Raw genomic sequence first — 17,059 nt, 5'->3', positions numbered from 1 at the left:
ATATTTTATTATTAAACTGTTTATTTTCCTGTTGCTGTTACTTCACTGTATAAAAAGAACACCGGCAAACACAGTATATTGCAAAATTAAGGTAGTAATGGTCTTCATCGGACACTATACAGCTAACACACTTTTTTCTCCACTGCCACTTATTTCCAGCGGGAAGATCGTTGAGTATTTTGACCCAAACCAGGGATGGCTGTAAGCAAATTACAATATTATATAAGACAATGTTACCCTTGAACTACATAATTTTTATAACTAGTTTTACCACAGATAATTTCAGGAATTCTGAATATTATAACTGGAGACTAGCCTAAAAATCATAGGGTGCTGTGAAAAAGATGCATAGCGTTTACCTAAAGTCATTAGAAAGTTAAGGGGTATTTTCTTCAGGAAACATGGTTGCAAGTAGTTTCTTTTGCCAAAAGTTGCTTTTTAAAAATCTATCCACCCATAACTTAAGACAACTATGCTAGATTAAGTTATTTCAAACTAGTTTATTTAGGGGTTCCATTTTCACTCCTCAGTAGATGTTATGTATTTCTCATATGCTTCTTCACTCATTCGTTCATCTGGTTCTGAAGGGTTCCTCCGTGTCATCTTGATCAGCCAACCCTTTTCATAACAAGATTTGTTGACAAGTCCTGGATTTCCTGCTAGAGCTTCATCAATTTCAGTTCCTTCTGTTAGAGGAGAATAGAGTTCACTAGACGCTTTCACACTTCCCAAAGCACCAGATTCCTCTTGTTCGTTCAATTCTGCCCCAACTTCAGGCAGACTACAGTAAACAACATCTCCCAAAGCTTCCTGTGCGAAATTGCTGGTGCGCACGGTTCCAGCCCCCCGCTTTCTGTTGTTACGCGTTCGTGCTGGTCTGTGAATTTCCGCAGCGACAGCAGAGCCGGGCCGGTGCGCAGCCCCCAAGGCCGCCGGGCCGGGCGCGTCGGCGCGCAGGATGCAGACCGCGGTCCCCGCGCTCCGTGCCGCTCGCTCGCGGCGCCCTGTTCTCCGGGCCACGCTTCCTTCTCCTTTCCTTATGGGAGAATAGGTTCTGTATTCTAGGTGACTGATTTACAACGCGAATTTTTAGAGCGCAATTGTTTACTACTTGGGAACTGCCTGTATTCAGATAGATTATGTGAGTGTCTTGGATAGCTGTTTAAGCCTGTTGACATTTGCTTCTTCCTGACTCCTCCCGGGATCCCACTTGTAAACCTCTCTAGGGCAGGAGTCCCATCTCCCCATCTCAGAAGTGTCAGTGACTTGCCTAGCTTCCGATACTTTGGTGGATGGATGAATGGTTGGATTTACAGGTGGACGGATAGCTGACAGTTTAGTGCTTAGAAAAAGTACTGTAGCTCTTCTTGGACAATAGCGTTCTCCTGTGTTCCTCTGGACTGCCCAAAAGAAACAGATGAGAGGAGTAAGTTAGTTCATGGTCGTGAAACAGTTTTCATTTTTGCTACTGATAAAGTACTTACCTTTTCTGAAAATCAACAAAATGCTTTGGCTGAAGAATACAGAAATACATAGTACCTCATGAGGTTTTATGTGTTGTACGAACTAAGTTGTCTTATTTTGGATTCTCTTAAGACCCACTTTGGCTTAGTTGTAGGTAGATCAGATAAATTCAGCAAGTCTAACATTTTATTTTTTAACTTTTTAAAGAAGTAAACAGCCTCACTAAATGTTTGTCGTTTCCAAACATTTTGGCTCATTTTGGTTGGGTTAAGGCTGACTTCAGAATTTGTGCATTGTTTTTATTCCATTCTTCCTTGTCCCGCTGTTTAAACCCTTGGTTGCTGTTTAACACTTCTGTGTAGAAAGAGGCAAGGCACAATAGCCAAGAGGTGGAAGCAACCCAAGTGTCCTTTCATGGATGAATGGATAAATAAAATGTGGCATATACATACAAGGGAATATTCAACCTTAAAAAGGAAGGATGTTCTGTCATTTGTGACAAAATGAGTGAACTTAAAGGACATTATGCCCATGTGAAATAAGCCCACAAAAAGATAAATACTTGTATGATTACACTTATATGAGGTATTTAAAATAGTCAAATTCATAGAAACAAAGTAGAATGTTGGTTGCTAGGGGCTGGGGGACAGGAAGAGGGGAGTTGTTTAATGGCTATAGAGTTTCAGTTTTGCAAGATGAAAGTTTTGGGGATCTGTTTCACAACAATGTGGGTATACTTATACTGAACCTATACACTTAAAAATGCTTAAGACGGTAAATTTTACGTTATGTGCTTTTACCACAATTTTAAAAAAAGAAGAGGAAGCAAGGAGTTAAAATTTGAGTTAGTCAGGTTTGCTACTTGAAGAAACTTTCCTTAAGTATTCAGTGGGCTAAAGGTTTAGAATAAAACACATGTATCTACACGTAGTACAGAATAAAACAAGAATAAGATGGTCATCTTCTTTACATTTTCACCATGTTTTAGCTAGGATTCATGAGACTCTTGTCAGTTAATAGCTAGACTGCTGTCAGATACCCTGAAGCTGGGCATAATATTGAAACAGTTTCTTTCAAACTATTATAAAGATGATTCTGAGACTCTGAGAGGTTTTCTTACTCATTTGGTAACCAATGTTATGCACCCCTACTGGGTCCTGAAAAGGGATTGATACTGGAGTAATGAAGGATTCAAGTTTTACTTTTATTTTCAGTAACATTACAGGATGAGCTCTTGGTAAAGACCATATGTTTCTTGGTATTTATTTCCCTGAAGGCCTTGCCAGTGTTTCTTTAGCACATTTGGAAGCATTCCAGTTGTTCCAACCCAGGCATTATCTAGATTGAAAATGGCTGCTTTTGCCTATAACTTGCTGATTTGGGGAGTATCTCTTCCCATTGGAGATGAAATGCGTCATAAATGCTATTTATTCTGATGCTGACAGTAAGGACATTTGGGTATATTCTTTACACTATATTTTATACTATACACTACAAGCATATGGTACATTTATATACAAAGAGGACATTAATTTTTTTTGGTGCCATTAACACTTTATTTTTTTCCCAGCTATATTGAGATATAATTGGCACATAACATTTGTAAATTTAAGGTGTACAATGTGTTGATGTATTTAAATCTTGCAAAATCATTACCACCATAGTGTTAGTTAACACCTCCATCATGTCACATAATTACCATTTTTTTGTGGTGAGAACAGATAAGATCTACTTTCTCAGCAACTTTCAAGTATATAATACAGTACTTTTAACTATAATCACCAAGCTGTACGTTAGATCCCCAGAACTTATTCACCTTATAACTGAAAGTGGAAAGTAACTTTTAATTAAATTGAAAGTGAACTGTAAAGACCAATTCTGCTTCTTGGAGTATGCAGATTTTTTAGTTCTTAGCCGTGTGTAGTAGTAGCCTCTGTTGGAAATTTAAGATGATTTGGACAGACGGCCTGCCCTTAAGATACTTACCGTGTAATGGAGAGAAACACCTTCATAGCAAATTATGATACAAAACAGACACTTACAAATGCTATGATAGAAGATGAAATGAATTTCGCGAGAATAAGGAAGAAGCAGTTAATTTTGATGGAGGTGGAGGGCACAGCTTAGTTGAACCCTGGAAGATAAATAGACTTTACTAAGTGAAGAAAGAGAGGAAAGACTTTCCAGGAAAAATCAGACATCATGAGTAGACGCTCTGAGGTTGAAGACGTGTTGTTGTGTCACAGGACCCGAAGGAGCGGGGGAGGAAATGATGAAGAATGACTGAAAGTGACATGAGGCATTCAGATTGCTGACATTCTGATCCTAATCACTTTCGGTGGGTGTAAAGTGTATAACCAAGCCCAGGACCAAGAGTGGTAGCCCCTGCCCAGTGAGAAGTTTCTGTAGGTAAGGCCCTGAAATTAACCCTTTACACGAAAAATGAGATTTCTCCCCTCCTGCTTTAAAATGAGAATTGGTGGTAAAGCTGAGTTTCTACAAAATCCCCATGTTTTGTTAATGTTGGTAGAACTCATATGCCTACCTGGTCTTCTGTCCAGTCACGGGTGTTCTAAAGCCAACGGGAGTCTACACTCACCTCACCTCATCAGTGTACTTCTTCGGAAAAGTAGAATTACAGAAATGGAAGAGATCCAAGATACCATTCAGGACAAAACTCAGATTTTGAAAATGAGAACGTTTCCAGAGAGGTTCAGTGCCCAGGTGACAAGTGTAATAAATGGCAGCAGCGGCTCAGGGGCACCGTTGCTCTGGCTCTCAGCCCATGGGTCCTCCCAGTTTCCACACGGCAGAGGAATGGGCAGAGGGCTTCCACCTCTGTGCGTGAGCCCCGCTCCCCTCTGTATGTCTTGTCATGTTTTAGTTCTTCTATCTAAAGCAGGTTAGCTGAAATGCCATAGATACCCTAGCTGCTTCTGGGTCTAGCAAGTTAACAACAGCTGAAGAGAGTTATTAACCCATTGCTATTAATATGCTGCTTTAACATCAGCCGCATCCTTGTATAAAAATGGGAGTCATGGAAAATTTCAGTGAGATTTTGAATTGGGGCACTCCTATTCACCCAGAATCTGTTAGATCCTTTCTGATTGTGAGCCTTTCAGACAAACAATATCTTTGAGACACCAACACTTAATCTCTGTTAATTCTGGTAGTGGTTTGGAAAAACCCCACCTACCTTTGCCTATACCTCAGTTTTCTCCTCGCCTCTAGACTACTGACAGATTTTCTATAAGCTACTTGAGGAGATATTTTGTTTTAATATAACATGGCAAATTTTTTGAAAACTCTTGGAAATGACAATAACAATATCCCGATCTTCATTTTAAGGATATCAATTTCCATCTGATACTTATCATTGTAGGTTTAATAATAACTATCCTTAATAACAGTCCGTTATTACTCTTTCACTATTTTGGTTGAAACCGTCTATCTAAAATATATTGAAACATATCTAGTAATCTAGTATAAATTTTTAGAAAATTAGTTATCCAACTAAATGATTGGTAATGCAGTGTCGATCATCTGGATATTTTAAAACATCTAAATAATTCATGTAAATTTTTCTAATTTATTTAAAACATTGATTATTATATAGACGTGGTTGGGTAATTGTTGATACAGTAGACTAGAACTTTCATTTAGGAAGTTTTATGTTCTATTAGTGCTTTTAAGTAGAAAAGATTAACTCATCAATTGGATTAATAGTAAATGGTATTGTTTATAAAATCTGCAATATGAGAGGGAAAAAATGGAGCTGAGATACATAATATAAATTGAGTACCTGGAAACACCAGCATCTTAGTTCTTAAGAAAGGAAGCATTGCCGGGGGCTGGGGGGGTGGGGGCGGGTGGAAGGGCTGCAGGTACAAAAACGATTCTGGAAAATTTTGTTTCCACTGCTTCACCTCAATTGCAAGAAGCATTAGAAGCTTTATTATTATTATTATTATTATTATTTTATGTATTCGTTCAGACTTTACATATATACTTTTTTTAACATCTTTATTGGAGTATAATTGCTTTACAGTGGTATGTTAGTTTCTGCTTTATAACAAAGTGAATCAGCTATACATATACATATATCCCCATATCTCCTCCCTGTTGGGTTTCCCTCCCACCCTCCCTATCCCACCCCTCTAGGTGGTCACAAAGCACCGAGCTGATCTCCCTGTGCTATGCGGCTGCTTCCCACTAGCTATCTATTTTACATTTCATAGTGTATATATGTCCATGTCACCCTCTCACTTCGTCCCAGCTTACCCTTCCCCCTCCCCGTGTCCTCAAGTCCATTCTCTACGTCTGCGTCTTTATTCCTGTCCTGCCCTTAGGTTCTTCAGAACCTTTTTTTTTTTCTTTTTTTTAGATTCCATATATATGTGTTAGCATACGGTATTTGTTTTTCTCTTTCTGACTTACTTCACTCTGTATGACAGACTCTAGGTCCATCCACCTCACTACAAATAACTCAATTTCATTTCTTTTTATGGCTCAATAATATTCCATTGTATATATGTGCCACATCTTCTTTATCCATTCATCTGTCGATGGAAACTTAGGTTGCTTCTGTGTCCTGACTATTGTAAATAGAGCTGCAATGAACATTGTGGTACATGACTCTTTTTGAATTATGGTTTTCTCAGGGTATATGCCCAGTAGTGGGATTGCTGGGTCGTATGGTAGTTCTATTTTTACTTTTTTAAGGAACCTTCATACTGTTCTCCATAGTGGCTGTATCAATTTACATTCCCACCACCAGTGCAAGAGGGTTCCCTTTTCTCCACACCCTCTCCAGCATTTATTGTTTGTAGATTTTTTGATGATGGCCATTCTGACTGGTGTGAGGTGATACCTCATTGTAGTTTTGATTTGCATTTCTCTGATGATTAGTGATGTTGAGCATCCTTTCATGTGTTTGTTGGCAATCTGTAAATCTTCTTTGAAGAAATGTCTATTTAGTCTTCTGCCCATTTTTGGATTGGGTTGTTTGTTTTTTTGATACTGAGCTGCATAATCTGCTTGTAAATTTTGGAGATTAATCCTTTGTCAGTTCCTTCATTTGTAAATATTTTCTCCCATTCTGAGGGTTGTCTTTTCATCTTGTTTATGTTTTCCTTTGCTGTATGAAAGCTTTTAAGTTTCATTAGGTCCCATTTGTTTATTTTTGTTTTTATTTCCATTACTCTAGGAGGTGGGTCAAAAAGGATCTTGCTGTGATGTATGTCATAGTGTTCTGTCTATGTTTTCCTCTAAGAGTTTTATAGTGCCTGGCCTTACATTTAGGTCTTTAATCCATTTTGAGTTTATTTTTGTGTATGGTGTCAGGGAGTGTTCTAATTTCATTCTTTTACATGTACCTGTCCAGTTTTCCGAGCACCACTTATTGAAGAGGCTGTCTTTTCTCCATTGTATATTTTTGCCTCCTTTATCAAAAATAAGGTGACCATATGTGCGTGGGTTTATCTCTGGGCTTTCTCTCTTGTTCCATTGATCTGTATTTCTGTTTTTGTGCCAATACCATACTGTCTTGATTACTGTAGCTTTGTAGTATAGTCTGAAGTCTGGGAGCCTGATTCCTCCAGCTCCGTTATTCTTTCTTAAGATTGCTTTGACTATTCAGGGTTTGGCTATTGTGTTTCCATGCAAATTGCAAAATTTTTTTTCTAGTTCTGAGAAAAATGCCATTAGTAGTTTGATAGGGATTGCATTGACTCTGTAGATTGCTTTGGGTAGTATAGTCATTTTCACAATGTTGATTCTTCCAATCTAAGAACATGGTATATCTCTCCATCTGTTTGTATCATCTCTAATTTCTTTCATCAGTGTCTTATAGTTTTCTACATACAGGTCGTTTGTCTCCTTAGGTAAGTTTATTCCTAGGTATTTTATTCTTTTTGTTGCAATGGTAAATGGGAGTGTTTCCTTAATTTCTCTTTCAGATATTTCATCATTAGTGTATAGGGATGCAAGAGATTTCTGTGCATTAATGTTGTGTCCTGCTACTTTACCCAATTCATTGATTAGCTCTAGTAGTTTTCTGGTAGCATCTTTAGGATTCTCTCTGTGTAGTATCATTCATCTGCAAACAGTGACAGCTTTACTTCTTCTTTTCCGACTTGGAATCAGTTTATTTCTTTTTCTTCCCTGATTTCTGTGGCTAAAATTTCCAAAACTATGTTGAATAAGAGTGGTGAGAGTGGGCAAATTTGCCTTGTTCCTGATATTAGTGGAAATGCTTTCAGTTTTTCACCATTGGGAACGATGTTTGCTGTGGGTTTGTCATATATGGTCTTTATTATGTTGAGGTAGGTTCCCTCTATGCCTACCTTCTGGAGAGTCTTTATCATAAATGGGTATTGAATTTTGTCGAAAGCTTTTTCTGCATCTATTGAGATTTTCATATGGCTTTTATCCTTCAATTTATTAATATAGTGTATCACATTGATTGATTTGCGTATATTGAAGAATCCTTGCAGTCCTGGGATAAACCCCACTTGATCATGGTGTATGATCCTTTTAGTATGCTGTTGGATTCAGTTTGCTAGTAGTTTGTTGAGGATTTTTGCATCTATGTTCATCAGTGATATTGGCCTGTGGTTTTCTTTCTTTGTGACATCTTTGTCTAGTTTTGGTATCAGGGTGATGGTGGCCTCGTAGAATGAGTTTGACAGTGTTCCTCCCTCTGCAATATTTTGGAAGAGTTTGAGAAGGATAGGTGTTAGCTCTTCTCTAAATGTTTGATAGATTTTGCCTGTGAAGCCATCTGGTCCTGGGCTTTTCTTTGTTGGAAGATTTTTAATCACAGTCTCAATTTCAGTGCTTGTGATTGGTCTGTTTATATTTTCTATTTCTTCTTGGTTCCATCTTGGAGCATTGTGCTTTTCTAAGGATTTCTCCATTTCTTTCAGGTTGTCCATTTTATTGGCCTATGGTTGCTTGTAGTAATCTCTCAGGATCCTTTGTATTTCTGCAGGGTCAGTTGTTACTTCTCCTTTTTCATTTCTAATTCTATTGATTTGAGTCTTCTCCCTTTTTTTCTTGATGAGTCTGGCTAAAGGTTTATCACTTTTGTTTATCTTCTCAAAGAACCAGCTTTTACTTTTATTGATCTTTGCTCTTGTTTTCTTCATTTCTTTTTTCATTTATTTCTCATCTGATCTTTATGATTTCTTTCCTTCTGCTAACTTTGTGGTTTTTTGGTTCTTCTCTCTAATTGCTTTAGGTGTGAGGTTAGGTTTTTATTTGAGATGTTTCTTGTTGCTTGAGGTAGGATTGTATTGCTATAAACTTCCCTCTTAGAACTGCTTTTGCTGCATCCCATAGGTTTTGGGTCGTCGTGTTTTCCTTATCATTTGTTTCTAGGTATTTTTGGATTTCCTCTCTGATATCTTCAGTGATCTCTTGGTTATTAAGGAGTGTATTGTTTAGCCCCCATGTGTTTGTATTTTTTACCGACTTTTTCCTGTTACTGATAACTAGTCTCATAGTGTTGTGGTCAGAAAAGGTACTTGATAAGATTTCAATTTTGTTAAATTTACCAAGGCTTGATTTGTGACCCAAGATATGATCTATCCTGGAGAATGTTCCATGAGCACTTAAGAAGAAAGTGTATTCTGTTGTTTTTGGATGGAATGTCCTGTAAATATCAATTAAGTCCATTTTGTTTAATGTGTCATTTAAAGGTTGTGTTTCCTCATTTATTTTCATTTTGGATGATCTGTCCTTTGGTGAAAGTGGGGTGTTAAAGTCCCCTACTATGATTGTGTTACTGTTGATTTCCCCTTTTATGGCTGTTAGCATTTGCCTTATGTATTGATGTGCTCCTATGTTGGGTGCATAAATATTTACAATTGTTATATCTTCTTCTTGGATTGATCCCTTGATCATTATGTAGTGTCCTTCTTTGTCTCTTGTATAGTCTTTATTTTAAAGTCTATTTTGTCTGATATGAGAATTGCTGTTCCAGCTTTCTTTTGATTTCCATTTGCATGGAATATCTTTTTCCATCCCCTCACTTTCAGTCCGTGTGTGTCCCTAGGTTTGATGTGGGTCTCTTGTAGACAGCATGTGTACGGGTCTTTGTTTGTGTCTCCATTCAGCCAGTCTGTGTCTTTTGGTTGGAGCATTTACTCCATTTCCATTTGAGGTAGTTATCGATATGTATGTTCCTATTCCCATTTTCTTAAATGTTTTGGGTTTGTTATTGTAGGTGTTTTCCTTCTCTTGTGTTTCCTGTCTAGAGAAGTTCCTTTAGCATTTATTGTGAAGCTGGTTTGGTGGTGCTGAATTCTCTTAGCTTTTGCTTGTCTGTAAAGGTTTTAATTTCTCTGTCGAATCTGAATGAGATCCTTGCTGGGTAGAGTAATCTTGGTTGTAGGTTTTTCCCTTTCATCACTTTAAGTATATCCTGCCACTCCCTTCTGGTTTGCAGAGTTTCTGCTGAAGGATCAGCTGTTAACTTTATGGGGATTCCCTTGTATGTTAATTGTTGATTTTCCCTTGCTGCTTTTAATATTTTTTCTTTGTGTTGAATTTTTGATAGTTTGATTAATATGTGTCTTGTAGTGTTTCTCCTTGGATTTATCCTGTATGGGACTCTCTGTGCTTCCTGGACTTGATTGACTATTTCCTCTCTCATATTAGGGAAGTTTTCAGCTATAATTTCTTCAAATATTTTCTCAGTCCCTTTCTTTTTCTCTTCTTTTGCTGGGACCCCTATAACTTGAATGTTGGTGCATTTAATGCTGTCCCAGAGGTCTCTGAGACTGTCCTCAATTCTTTTCTTTCTTTTTTCTTCATTCTGCTCTGCAGTAGTTATTTCCACTATTTTATCTTCCAGTTCACTTATCCGTTTTTCTGCCTCAGTTATTCTGCTATTGATTCCTTCTAGAGAATTTTTATTTTCATTTATTGTGTTTTTCATCATTGTTTGTTTGCTCTTTAGTTCTTCTAGGTCCTTGTTAAATGTTTCTAGTATTTTCTCCATTCTGTTTCCTAGATTTTGGATCATCTTTACTGTCATTACTCTGAATTCGTTTTCAGGTAGACTGCCTATATCCTCTTCATTTGTTAGGTCTGGTGGGTTTTTGCCTTGCTCCTTCATCTGCTGTGTGTTTCTTTGTCTTCTCATTTTGTTCAACTTACTGTGTCTGGGGTCTCCTTTTCTCAGGCTGCAGGTTCATCGTTCCCGTTGTTTTTGGTGTCTGCCCCCAGTGACTAAGGTTGGTTCAGTGGGTTGTGTAGGCTTCCTGGCGGAGGGGACCGGTGCCTGTGTTCTGGTGGATGAGGCTGGATCTTGTCTTTCTGGTGGAGAAGACCACGTCCGGTGGTGTGTTTTGAGGTGTGTGTTACCTTATGATTTTAGGCAGCCTCTGTGCTAATGGGTGGGTTTGTGTTCCTGTCTTGCTAGTTGTTTGGCATGGGGTGTCAGCACTGTAGCTTGCTGGTTGTTGAGTGGAGCTGGGTCTTAATGTTGAGATGGAGATGTCTGGGAGCGCTTTCACCATTTGATATTGCGTGGAGTCAGGAGGTCTGTGGTTGTCATTTGTCCTGTACTCGGCTCTCCCACCTCAGAGGCACAGGCCTGAAACCCGGCTGGAGCACCAAGACCCTGTCAGACACACGGCTCAGGAGAAAGGGGAGAAAAAAAGAAAGAAAAAAGAAAGAAATAAAATAAAATAAAATAAAGTTTTTAAAATAAAATTTTTTTAAAATTTAAAAGTAATAAAAAAAAGAAAGAAAGAAAGAAGAGAGCAGCCAAACCAAAAAACAAATCCACCAATGATAACAAGCACTACAAACTATACTAAAAGAAAAAAGAAAAAAAACCAGACAGGCAGAACCCTAAGACAAATGGTAAAAGCAAAGCTATACAGAAAAAATCACACAAAGAAGCATACACATACACACTCACAAAAAGAGAAAAAGGAAAAATGTATATATATCTATATATATTAATTTTAAAAAAGGAAAAGGAAGGGAGCAACCAAATCAATAAACAAATCTACCAATGATAATAAACTCTAAATACTAAACTAATATAAACATAAAACCGGAAACAAATTAGGTACAGAAAGGAAACCCGAAGTCTATAGTTGCTCCCAAAGTCCACTGCCTCAATTTTGGGATGATTCTTTGTCTATTCAGGTATTCCAGAGATGCAGCGTACATCAAGATGATTGTGGAGATTTAATCTGCTGCTCCTGAGGCTTTTGGGAAGTCTGAGGTCTTCTGCGGGTGTTCAGTAGGTGTTCTGTAGGATTTGTTCCACATGTAGATGTATTTCCAATGTATTTGTGGGGAGGAAGGTGATCTCCACGTCTTCCTCCTCCGCCATCTTGATGGACCACCAGGAGCTTTATTATTGAATGTTATCTTTTAAAACCATCTTCCAGCTCTTCATTTGTACTAATATTTTATTTATAATGTATAAATAAATATAGGTCAGTCACAATAGATTCATTAATAGAACAGAATACATTTGGAAATTTTTACACCTTTTAAAATGGTTATTAAACCTGGCCTCCGGTGATTGCTTTCAATAATAGATTTTTTTTTCTAAGAACTAAATAAGGGGGAATGTCCCAGCACATCAGCATTTTTCATTGCAAAATAATTAGTTGAGGACGTTACTATTTGCACATAATGTATGTGCACAAGATTGGGCAATGTGATCTAAAGATAATGAAATTAGGTACATTCAGGCCTTGGTGAGCAAGCATATTCTAACGGTATTGATGAATCAAATGGTGACAGTCTGAAAAGAGTCTGCAATTGAAGTATCTCATCACTCTCTGCCTACTTAAGCCTTTTGTTAATGACTTAGATTAAGGTATAGAAGACTTTATGCATATGAAAGTAGTCAATGAAACAAAGCTGAGAAGGATAACTAATATGTCAAATAGCAAGGTTAGAAATAAAAGATCTGAAGACCACTACGAAAATGTTAGTTGTTTCTTTTTATCTTATCATAGATGGAAAAAATGGGTGGAGACTTAGCAGATTGATATTTACAGTAAATAAATGTTTAGTCTTGAACTTTGATTCTCAAGAGAGATCAGAACTAGAAAGACCTAGTTTAATAACAATTCCTAAGAAAAAGGCTAGAGAATTTTAGGCAATTGCAAGTTCAGTGCAGGCCAACAGTGTTACTTCAAAAGCTAGAATCTTACTTTTCATAATAGAAAGCACTGGCATGATTATTTATAGTTTGCAAGGCACTTTTTTTTTTAAAGTTGGGATATTGAGGTACAATTTACATAGTGTAAAACACATCCATTGTAGTATAGTGTTCTGAGTTTCAACAAAGTCATACCGTCATATTACCACCCCCGCAACTTAGATTGTAGACCACTTCCTTTGTTCCCAACAGTTCCCTCATGTCCCTTTTAGTCAGCTCTTCCCTTTATCCAAGCCCCTCGTAACCCCTGATCATTTTCTGGCCCCATAGTTTTGCAAAGCATTTTTCACATAACTTTTAAAATTCTCATAAGATCTCTACAGCATCTAATATTAGCAATGTCTGTTGTATAAATGAAGTAACCAGGGTTCAGTTAAGCAACTTTCTGAAAGCTACACTATATAAATAGTGGATCCAGGACTTGAACCTTCATTTTTCTAATTCACAACCCCAAACACTTCCTTGATCCTTCCATCTAGCCCCTTGCTCTAAGAGCCCCACGCTTCTTTGCATTGTTCAGTCACCTGCAGGTGGAACCTATATTAGGAGCCAGCATTCAACATTCACAGTAACAATGGAGGGGCCAGAGCAGCATTTCTCAACCTTTCTTTCATTATCATTCCCATAAGGATCCTTTTTAGAATTCTTTTCCCTAATCGCATACCCTCCCCAATTAAACTTTAACACCATAGATATACTATATTTCTTTGTGTGTACTGTAAATATCTGTGCTTTATATATAAAAAGAGTAGGTTTTTTTTCACCCATCCCCCAACAACCAATATGCCCCACTGGGGGCAATATAGCCCTCACTGAGAATGCTTAGACTAGAACTAGACCAGAATGACCTTCAACCATTGTCCCAACTGACATGCATGACACATGACCCTTGAGTGAGTATGAGACACATTCAAGGTCACACCCAAATTTTCATAACACTAAAAATTTAGAAAATAGCGCAGCAGAATTTAGGCAAGATATTTATGAAAGCATCTTAAGAACATGTAGGTAAGTAAAATCAGCCATTAGACATAATCTTCAAATATTATTTAACAGGAGAAGTTAAAGTATGGCTGATTTTTAAAAGTAATTTTTTAAAAGTTGGCTTTTAATCTAAATCCTGTCTTCAACATATAATAAGGTGAACAGACTAGTTCTATTGAAGAGTAAACATTAATCTTACTTTTGTTAAGTGCTGCAATGGATATAATGTATAGCTTTAATATGTTGTTAATGTGAATATGATTATTGCAAGTGTATCTTGCCTCATCACTTTATCTACCTTTCATCAAGCAGTCATCACTGAAGAGTCATGATAACCGGATGCCAATGTCCTCAATTGCCTTATATGCAGTACAGAGGAAGAAGCATTCCTTACTTTCCTTTTTTTTTTTTTTTTTACTGTATTTTTATTGTGCTAAAATACACATGATGTAAATTTTACTGCCATAACCATTGTTAAGTGTACAGTTCAGTGGTCTTAAAAACATTCACATTGTTGTGCAAACACCCATCCCCATAACTCTTTTCATCTTGTAAAACTGAAACTCTATACCCATTAAACACTAACTTCCCCCCTCCCCCCCAGCCCTTGGCAACCACCATTATACTTTCTGTCTTTATGATTTTGACCATCTTATTAAGTACCTCATGTAAGTGGAATCATACAATATTTGTCTCTTTATGATTGGCTTATTTTACTTAATATCCTCAAGGTTCAACTATGTTGTAGCATATAGTAGAATTTCCTTCTATTTTAAGGCTGAATAATATTTTATTGTATGTATATATAGTTGACACTTGAACAACCTGGGTTTGAACTCTGCAGATCCATTTATACAGAACTTGGGTTTTTTTTTTTTCCAATAAATGCTATGGTATTACACCATATGAGGTTCGTTGAATCCACAAATGCAGAACCATGGGTTTGGAGGGCCGACTCTAAAGTTACATGCAGATTTTGAACTACACAGGGATCCCTGTGTCTAACCCCTTTGATTGTTCAAGGGTCCACTGTATCACATGTTGCTTATCTGTTAATCCATCCATAGACATTTGGGTTGCTTCCACGTTTTAGCCATCGTGAATAGTGCTTCTATGAACATTGGTGTGCAAATATTCTTCTAAACCCTGCTTTTAATTCTTTGGGGTATATACCCAGAAGTGGAATTGGTGCATCGTATGGTAATTCTATTTTTAATTTTTTGAGGAACCACCATACTGTTTCACATAGTGGCTATACCAGTTTACATTCCCAACAACAATGCACAAGTGTTCTAATTTCTCTACATCCTGACCAGCACTTATTATTTTCTGGTTTGTTTTTTTTTTTGATATTAGGCATTCCAATGGGTATGAGTTGATGTCTCATTGCAGTGTTGATTTCCATTACTCTAATGATTAGTGATGTTGAGCATCATTTATGTGCTTATTGGCCATTTGTATGTCTTCGGAGAAATGTCTATTCAAATTCTTTGCTCTTTTTGAATCAGGTTGGTTGTTTTTTGTTGTTGTTGAGTTTTAGGAGTTCTCTATATATTCTGGTTATTAACTCCTTATCAGATACATGATTTACAAATATTTTCTCCCACTCTGAGTGTCTTTTTACTCTGTTGATAGTGTATTTTGGTGCACAAATTTTTTTAATTTTCATTAAGTCCAGTTTGTTATTATTCTTTTGTTGCCTGTGTCTCTGGCGTCATATCCAAGAAATCATTGCGAAATCCAATGTCATGAAGCTTTTGTCCTTTGTTTTCTTCCAAAAGTTTTATTGTTTTAGATCCTTGATCCATTTTGAGTTAATTTTTATATATGGTGGTAGGTAAGGGGCCAACTTCATTCTTTTGCATGTGGATATCCAGTTTTCCCAGTACCATTTGTTGAAAAGACTGTCCATTTCCCATTGAATGGTGTTGGCATCCTTGTCAAAAAACCAGTTGAGCATATATGCTAGGGTTCATTTCTAGCTCTGTGTTCTATTCTATTGGTCTGTATGTCTGTCTTTATGCTAATACCACACTGTTTTGATTACTGTAGACTTGCAGTAAGTTAAGTGTGAGTCTTCTATTTTTCTTCTTTTTTTTTTTTAGTTTGTTTAGGCTGTTAGGGGTCTCTTAAGATTACATATGAATTTTAGGATGGGTTTTTCTATTTCTGTGAAAAATGCCATTGAAATTTTGATAAGTATTGCATCAAATCTGTAGGTTATTTTGGGTAGTAGTCATATTTTAACAATATTAAGCCTTCCAATCCATGAACATTTGGTATGTTTTCATTTATTTATGTCTTCTTTAATTTCTTTCACCAATGTTTTGTAGTTTTCATTGTATAAGTCTTTTACCTCCTTGGTAAATTTATTCCTAAGTATTTTATTCTGTTTGATGCTATTGTAAATGGAATTGTTTTTGTAATTTCCTTTTCACATTGTCCATTGTGTATAAAAATACAATTGAGTTTTGTGTGTTGACTTTGTATCCTGCTACTTTGCTGAATTCATTTGTTATTTCTAACAGTTTTTTGTGTGATCTTTAGCATTTCCTTACATATATATTATTTTTACTGAAGTATAGTTGATTTACGATATTGTGTTAGTTTCAGGTATCTAGCGCAGTGATTCATTATTTTTGCAGATTATACTCCATTATAGGTTATTACAAGATAATGGGTATAATTCCCTGAGCTGTACAGTATATCCTTGTTGCTTATCTATTTTGCATATTTTTGTTTGTAACTGTTAATCCCATACCCCTAATTTGTTCCTGCACCTTCTCTCTCCCCTTTGGTAACCACAAGTTTATTTTCTATATTTGTAAGTCTGTTTCTATTTTGCATATACACTCATTTGTATTATTTTTTTAGATTCCACATGTAAGTGATATCATACAGTATTTGTCTTTTCAGACTTGTTTTACTATGCATAATATTCTCTAGGTTCATCCAGGTTGCTGCATATGGCAGTATTTCATTGTTTTTTAATGGCTGCATAATATTCCATTGTGTGTGTGTGTATATATATGTATATATGTGTGTGTGTGTGTATGTGTGAGTGTGTGTGTGTATTTGTTGATCATTTCAAAGAACCATCTTTTGGTTTCATTTTCTTTTTTGTTTTTCTATTCTCTAGTTCATTTATCTGTGCTCTAACCTTTAGTATTCTGCTAGCTTTGGATTTTTTTAAATTCTTTTTCTATTTCCTTAAGTTGTAAAGTTAGGTTTTGGATTTGAGATCTTTTTTGTTTTTTAATGTGTTTATAACTATAAGCTTATTCCTTAGCTCCACTTTGCTGCATCCCATAACTTTTGGTTTGTTGTGGTTTATTTTCATTCATCTCTAAGTATCAATATTTTCTAATTTGCCTTGACAATTTTTCTTTGATCCATTGACTCCTTAAACATGTG

The 17,059-nt window shown here is 36.6% G+C and overlaps 1 protein-coding gene and 1 pseudogene across 5 annotated transcripts in view; one reads left to right on the top strand and one right to left on the bottom strand.

The window, feature by feature from the left end:
- FAM13A (family with sequence similarity 13 member A) overlaps nt 1–17,059 on the top strand; it is a 343,034-nt gene that overhangs the window by 84,763 nt on the left and 241,212 nt on the right. The gene's annotated exons all lie outside the window — the stretch shown is intronic.
- Nucleotides 520–17,059, bottom strand: part of LOC118895831 — a 37,669-nt pseudogene continuing 21,129 nt past the window's right edge.

This window comes from Balaenoptera musculus, chromosome 5 (assembly GCF_009873245.2).
Source record: "Balaenoptera musculus isolate JJ_BM4_2016_0621 chromosome 5, mBalMus1.pri.v3, whole genome shotgun sequence".
Classification (NCBI taxonomy): domain Eukaryota; kingdom Metazoa; phylum Chordata; class Mammalia; order Artiodactyla; family Balaenopteridae; genus Balaenoptera; species Balaenoptera musculus.
This window is presented reverse-complemented; position numbering and strand designations above follow the sequence as displayed.